The sequence below is a fragment of the Tamandua tetradactyla genome, chromosome 19 (assembly GCF_023851605.1).
Source record: "Tamandua tetradactyla isolate mTamTet1 chromosome 19, mTamTet1.pri, whole genome shotgun sequence".
Lineage (NCBI taxonomy): Eukaryota > Metazoa > Chordata > Mammalia > Pilosa > Myrmecophagidae > Tamandua > Tamandua tetradactyla.
This window is the reverse complement of record NC_135345.1, coordinates 58,422,520-58,430,512: the sequence shown is the minus strand read 5'-3', so window position 1 is coordinate 58,430,512 and position 7,993 is coordinate 58,422,520.

Here is a 7,993-nt window from a genome sequence, read left to right as displayed (position 1 = left end):
TTGACACTGTTTGATATATAAAAAGACCTCTAAGCTCTAACTTTTCCAGGTCAAAAGTAAGAAGAAAAATCTCAAATATGAAAAGGGCCATTTTTTCAGAAATAGCCAAAGCATACGATGAAAAAGAAGGATCACCCAGGGGACAGAGTGAAAGGTCATTGAGAACAATGTGCTTGGAAGCCATTTCCAGGTTACACAGCCAAAGTTTAATCAAGGAACATTCTCCATTTCAGGGCAGAGAGACCTGGCAACATTTTGCCTGGAAGGATTTCAGAATTGGTATGGACTAGGATCTGCTATGGTGTCTCCTATTTTTCCTTTTTCAATGAAAGTGTCCATTGTGCACATTCTCTCCCTAACTAAGAGAGAGAACTATATATACATAGTACATGGGTTTTGTGGGTCGTGTATTTGAACTAGGAAGAGTAAAGATACCTTCTCTCTGCCCCATGACCTCTGGCACCTCAGCTACAGGATATGAAGAATGAGTGCTATAATTACCTGAAAACTTGTTTACTCACATGTCTGACAGAAGTACTGATGGTGACATTAGCTGAATCTATTAGCTATAATACCAGCACATGGCCTTCCCGTGTGAACTTGGCTTCCTCACAATATGTTGGCTGAATTCCAAGGACAAGTGTACCAAGAGAGAGGACGTGGATACTCTTTATGACTTGCTCTTAGAAGTCACACAACAACACTGCTCAGAAAAGTTGCAAGCCTATATAGTTTCAAGGGAAAGAGAAATAGCCTTCACTTCTTGATAAGAAGTAGCAAGCTTTTGGAAGACCGTGTAGGACTAGAAATATTGTCGAGGCTATTTTTAAAAGTGTAATCTCCCACTTACGTTGAGTGTTTGGGGTAGACAATTTTTCTTTTAATTTTACAGCTCTCTGGAGCAAAGTACCTCATACCCAAATTTGTTGAATATTACAGGAAATTAAAGTTTGTGAGACTGATGCCATGATTGAATGTTTTTGGTGGGGCAGTGAAGGAGTCTTAGACTATAGATGAGCAAATTTTACATATTAAAGATTCTAGAATAATTGTAACTATGAGTGAAAATTTTGCTAAATTAAACTAGGATTCCAATTACCTAGTCATCCCTGTATCTATACACTCTGCCACATAATTTTTCAGTGTTTTCCCATGGTGTTTGGAGACTGGTATAATTCCCCTCCCTTGGGCTTGAACATGAGTCATCTTAACCATTGTAGTGGTTTGAAGCTGTATGTACACCAGAAAAATATTTTCTTACATTTAATCCATTCCTGTGGGTGTGAGCCCATTGTACGTAGGACCTTTATGATGAGGCTAGTTCAGTTAAGGTGTGACCCACTCAATCAGAATGGTTCTTAATCCTATTGCTAGACTCCTTTATAAAAATAATGAAATTCAAACAAAGAGAAGAAAGCCGCAGGAATCAAGAAGGGAACTCAGAAAATACAAAAGAAACTAAGAGATACCACCATGTGCCTTGCCTTCTGACCGAGGTGCCAAGAATTGCTGGTAACCAGCCTTCAGGGAGAAAGCATGGCTTTGAGGATCCCTTGATCTGGACATTTTCCTGACCTCAAAACTCTAAGCTAATAAATTCCCATTGTTTAAGTCAACCCATTCCATGATATTTGCTGGAACAACCTAGGAAACTAAAACAGTCACTGCGTTGTTAGCAGGCATGATGCAAACAGAAGTTCAGAACGGTCTAATTTAACTGTACTTTCCCTTGCTATTTCCTACTGCCATCACCATGAAAGAACAAACCTAGACTACCCAGCCACGCAATGACAGACATTTGTAGCCAATATAATCTCACCCAGTCATTCCAGCTGAGACACTTCCAGATCATTTAACAGCTTGCTAACACCCAGGCATGGAAGCAACACCACCAAGATCAGCAGAGCTACCTAGCCAACAGCCAAAGTAGTATGAACAATAAAGGCCTATTGTCAAGAGCCAATGAGTCTCTAGTATTTATGAGTATTTTGTGGCAAAATAAACCTAATGCATACATCAGATACTAAATAACTTTGTTAAAAGAACAAAAGGAATGCTACTCTCTGATTATACAATATTCCACTGTTACATAAAAAAGCACATCAAGGGTTAATTAATATTCAAGTTGACCAAATTTTTCCCATGCATTGTATTTATTTGGCACATCTTTAAAAGGCAGCAGGCACTTACTATTCAGGGGAAATTGGTGTATACAGATCATACTGAAATCTCACTGAGCTACAGAGAAAAGGCAGGCAATTATATGAGATTGCCATTTGCACATTTAAATAGAGCCACCCAACAAATTATCTGTGGAAAGAAGTTAAGGTTAACTAGAATATCAGTGACTTTTGCACATCTGTCTGTGGAGTAAAATTTATATTCTTAACATTTTACTGCAGGAAATTTTCTATTTAAAGATAGGAGGCCAATGAAGCACTTTGCAATGGAAGGGCCTGTGTAAATGAAAATGATTCTGTCTTTACTGGTCAGAAATCAATTTTCAATGCACCTTTGGCTATACATCTATAAAAATGCAGATGCATATGTTAATAACTAATAAAAATGCATGCTATTGTTTCAAATAATTTAAATATATCACAGAAGCTGAAGGAATAGCTTTACAATATCAAGAATGTGAATGAGGAGAAAGGAATCACTTTGAGGATCCTGGCTATCCTCTACAGAGAGATATTGGAACAATTCCATTATTATATGAATAATAAGAATTCTATTCTAGGCAGCCACATTAGTCCTAATTTGAAAAGCATTCATTCATATCAAACAACAATTGATTAAATTAAGCACCAGGTAATAACCTAAGGGCTATTGTTTTAAGGCCATCTTAAAAATCTTCTTAGATAGTTCTTATCATATATGCCTTTTTTATAGTATTTGCATATTTCCATGGGGCCAGGAGAAGTTCATTGGCATTAAATTTCCAATTGCCACTTAAAATCATTAGAAATAAATCCAAGAGGTAGTTTTAGACAAGTAGGTGAGAACCAGACAGCAAGGGTTAGAGGCTCCAACACCAAGTCACTAGGTAAAATTAGGCAAGTTAACATCTCTGTGCTTCATTTCCCCATCTTTAAAACGTGAGTAGTAATTGCACTCATGTCTCATGATTGTTGTAAGGATTAAATGAGTTAAGACAGTGGTCTTCACATTCTAAGTGCTCACAATATGTAAACTATTAATATATCTTAATGTAATCATACAGACCAGTTGCTTGGCCATCTGATTATTATTTTTGACTATTAGTTGAAACTCTGGGACTAATAAGCATTAGATTTTAAATTATTAATTTACTGACATTAAAGCTATTGGTATTATTTTTGTCATGTGTCTCTATGTGAAGGTAACAGGGGCCAGATCATCTAAAATAATTATTCCTGGGCAGTGCAACAGTGGCTCAGTGGCAGAATTCTCACCTGCCATGCCAGAGACTGGGGTTTGATTCCCGGAACCTGCCCATGCCAAAAAAAAAAAAAAAGGAAAAAAAGATTATTCCTTATCTGCAGGCATTGTTCTTCTAAATTACATTTCCATTTCCACACATCTAGTTTTGGGAAAAAAGTACTCTCACCGTAAACATAAAGACATTTTCATCTCATCATGACTCTACCTTAAGTAAGAGTTCTGGCAAATCAGTTATTTTTATCTCGGTGCCTATCCTAATAGGTCTATACTAGAGAGTTCATGAAGTCCCTCACAAAGCTAACATGACAAAACTGCTTAGGTTTATTTAGAAAAAAGCACAGAATATGTCATCAGATTCTACCATTGGGTAGAATCCTTGGGACTCCATGTTTTTTAGGTGTTATCTATAGAATTTTTATAATGATTGATACATGTAAAGCGTCTGCCAATGGGTGGCACATCACGGGCATTGAAACACTGATTGCTGAGGCCTAAGTTATAGTGATAAATTCTGTGTAGTAGCTTACTAAAATCTTTAAGTCCCAGTTTCCTTATCTTTGCAATAAGAATAATAGTGGAATTTTCTTCATAAGATTGTTATGATGAGTAGATGAGCCAATGCATCTAGAGAATTTAGTAATTTTAGCTCTTACTGTCATCATTATTATTATCATTATTAGTATAAATATCCTACTATTCCACAGATATTTATGTGGGTTTTTTTGTTATGGTTTCTGCATTCACATTTTTGTGTAGATCTAATTCCTCTCAAGCCTCTGCATTTTATCAGAAAAGTGTCATTCAGTAGTAGATGCTTAGAGGCCCGGAAAAATATAGCAAGGATTAAAATCCCAATGAACCTGTTTTAAGTGGCAATCCAAGAAGCAATAATCTTTGTATTCTCCTAGATGTACTTTTAAACAAAGAATGTAGTATCTTTTCCCCCTGACACCTCTCTAGCCACATTTGCACACAGCATGCCTCCTTCTGTGTAGCATGTGGTATGGCATTGTCCATCAAATGGTACTTTTAGGGAGGTTTTTGGCAAATAGTCCACTTCCACTTAGAGAGAACATGTTCAGTATAAGCAAATTAACTATGTACAGGCCAAAGCCCTTTTTGTTAATGTTAGGTGTCTGTATAGAGCAGTGACTAACCCCAGGGCATATTATAAACCTGAGGCACATTTTACACCCATAGATAAAATATCCCTTTGGCATGTTTTCCATTCAAAAGCAATCCAGACCAGACAGGTGTTGAGTGATACCTTTGCTCCCAAATCTATTACAGAATCTTTGTTAATTATTATTTTATTTTTGAATATTTCTGACATTTCCATAGGTTTTTTTTTTCTTCATATGAAAGGGCAGTTTATCTTTCTCTCACTTCTTTTCAGCAAAAGCACATGGTTGATGTTATTTAATGTTCCACAGTGGAGTAGTATATGAGATCATAAATGGCTCTAGCAGTTATCAAAAGCCTCGGCTTCAGCCCCAGCATTTAATCATCTGTAAAAGCCAGTTATAGGCTCATATACTTCCTCACCATGAACATTATTCCTCTTATATGACAAGGTAAAAAAGTTAAAAAGAAAAAAAAAAAAAACCAGATTCAGCAAACCACATCATTAAAAAAATAAAATATTTTTGCTTATCTCATAAGAATTTGGAATTTCTGTGCTTTTGATGAATTCTTTCTATATGCATTAATTATTTAGTGTTTGTTCAGTACTTTGAAGATGAAATGCATTATATAAGTGTTAAGTATTATTAATGGTGTTATTATGTGAGGTTAGTTTGGAAGCATGGATTAGACGAAGAATAGTGCAAGGGAATTACTGTGGGGAAAATAAATAAGATTTTTTATTAGACACATTTCATTTTTTAAAAAACTTGGTTTTCTTTGAAAATTGGGATATTTATCCTTTCTAAGCTCAGATATACTAAGAAAGGATGCATTATACTGGTGTTGAAAATTTGCATAGCTAAGTATGCTATGCTTTGTACCTAGGAAGAGTAACTTACTAGCCCACCATTGATAAAGAAGTATTTTAAAATAATTTTTTAATGGAGATGACAGCTGGTCATGCAGACTTTTCTCAACAATTTCTTTTTCAAACAAGGCTAACCATTTTTATAGAACACACACACATGCACACACACACAAATATAAAGATTCCCCAGAGAGAATGTTGTAGTTAGTATGCTCTAGTAAAAAGCTTTCATGTCTGTATGGTTTGGTGGTTTGAAATCACAGTGTAGATTTTTATTTGTAGCATAATTTAATTCATTCCCTCCAGCCAATGAAGCAAAAATGTTTTAAATCCCATGTTCACTGTGCTGCAATAATGCACTCCACCTTTGCCCTCCTCAACATTTTGTAATTGATCTTCCATTTATTTAAAAATAAATAAGAGATATGTCAGTTTCCAATTCTAGAACACTCCTTGGTATTGTTTAATTTCCACAATTTAGCATAAATGTAAAATATGTTATGGTTATCTTAAGGTATTGAGTCCCTGGACCAGAAATGGAGAGCTATAATTTACAATGATTTTGATACGTGATTCATTTGTGCAGTCCATTTGGTCCAGGATTTGTTTTTTGTTTTTGTTTTTGTTTTGAATATTCAAGTCAACTACACACTTTCTCCCTTCCATCCTAATTATACACCATTGATTTTCTTGGGGAGTGTACTATGAAGAACACTTTTGTTTGTTGACAGAAATGGAACTGCGTTATATTTTCATGGAAGATTTATGATACATGGCCAATTACATGTGGATTGCAGATAGTAAATTAGTTTTGGATTTGTCTCATTCAAAAATCATTGGCAAATGTGATTCATCATCATAATTTTGCAGGGGAATCACAGCAGATCATAGCCTGCATCACAAATGATTCTGCTATCACAATCTATCATGATTAAACAGTGGTCTAGAGTTAGATGAATGGGAACTTGGAATAATATATAAACATTGATAATTAGATGTTGATTTGAAGTAGCTGGCATGGGGATTTGTGTAGAGAGCCGCTTTCCGGGTTTGGCCTAGTGGACACGCTGCAGCCTGCTCTAGAGTTCCCCCCGCCCATCGAGTGAGCTAAGATGGCGCTCACATCCTGCTTTTGCAAATGACGCACACGCCCACCAACCCTATCTTCCAATCACCTCTGTATACGTGGCACTAACCTATTGGGTTTGGGCACAGTATATAAGAGGTTACCCGGACGGGGTGGGCGGAGACGACCCACAGGGAGCCGTGCCTGACGGCCGCATAGAGGTTGTTCCCCCGCGGGGCATCTTGTCCCGCGCGGAACCTGTAACAGAGAATGCAAGCTTAACTCCAGTAAAGGTCTGTGCTTACAACTGCTACGTGTCTTGGACCTGTGTTTCTCACCAGCGCGGATTTGTCTGCGTCTGTCTCTCTCTCCCTCCTGTTCCCTCCGCCGGCCGGGGACCAGAAGCTGAGCGAGAAGTCACGGACAAGTGGTGGCCCGTACGGGGAACCCTTCTGCTGCCTTTCCCCGAGCTGGTGAGGACGCGCATCCTGAGTTCGCAGCGGACTTTCCACGCCTGATCACCGTGGGAAGGTAAGTGCTTCCTATTACGTGAGAGTTAAGGGCTGTGGGCGTTCAGGTAGCCCCAGTGAATCGGGAGAGCTCCCCGATTGGTTAAAGTACAGTGCCGACTGCAAGCATGGGGCAGTCAGGAAGTTCACCTTTGTTAGCTCCTTTAAAGACCCTTTTGAAGCAGTGGGGTGTCTCGGTTAGGAAGAGTTCCCTCCTGCGGTTCTTAGACGATGTTGCTGCTTTTGCACCTTGGTTCGCCCACTCCGGGAGCCTTAGTCTGCCTTCTTGGTTAAAACTTGGTAATGACATAGAACGGGCGCGCCGGACGGGCCTTTGTATGGACCCGATCCTGGTCCCTATCTGGGAAACCGTCCGTGCTTGCCCTGAGGCGGAGAATGCTGCAGGCCTAAGTCCGTCTTCCGCCCTGCTGCAGGCACGGCACGCGCTCCAAGAAACTCAGTCAGTTTCGTCTGCGGACGGCTCCCGTAAAGGCAAGCCGCCAGAGTCAGACGTTAGTTCGGACGACTCTGACTCGGAGTCAGATAGTAATGAGACCGAGGGTGCAGACGCGCCTCCGCTGATCGATTGGGGGAGGCCCCCTGTCTCACCCACGCAGCCTTCCGCTCCGCCAGCGCCTGCTGCAGGGGCGCGGTGGCTTCCGGTGAATGGTTTTGGTGATCTCGCCAAAAACCCTCACCACGGGCTCCCTCTGGTGGCCGAATCAGGTAATTACAGTGGCTGCTCTCCAACTTCTAAGCGCTTGTTAAAAAGAATGGGATATGTCCCCGGCAAAGGCTTAGGAGCCTCATTGCACGGGCGCGCAAGGCCTATACAAGCTGTCTCCAATTCTGACAGACGAGGCCTGGGTTTTTCCTAGGGGCCACTGAGGGGAGATTCCCACCCACACCTATAAAACTAAAATGGAAGACCAGTACCCCGGTGTGGGTGCCTCAGTGGCCATTATCACAGGAAAAACTCTCAGCATTACACACTCTAGTGTC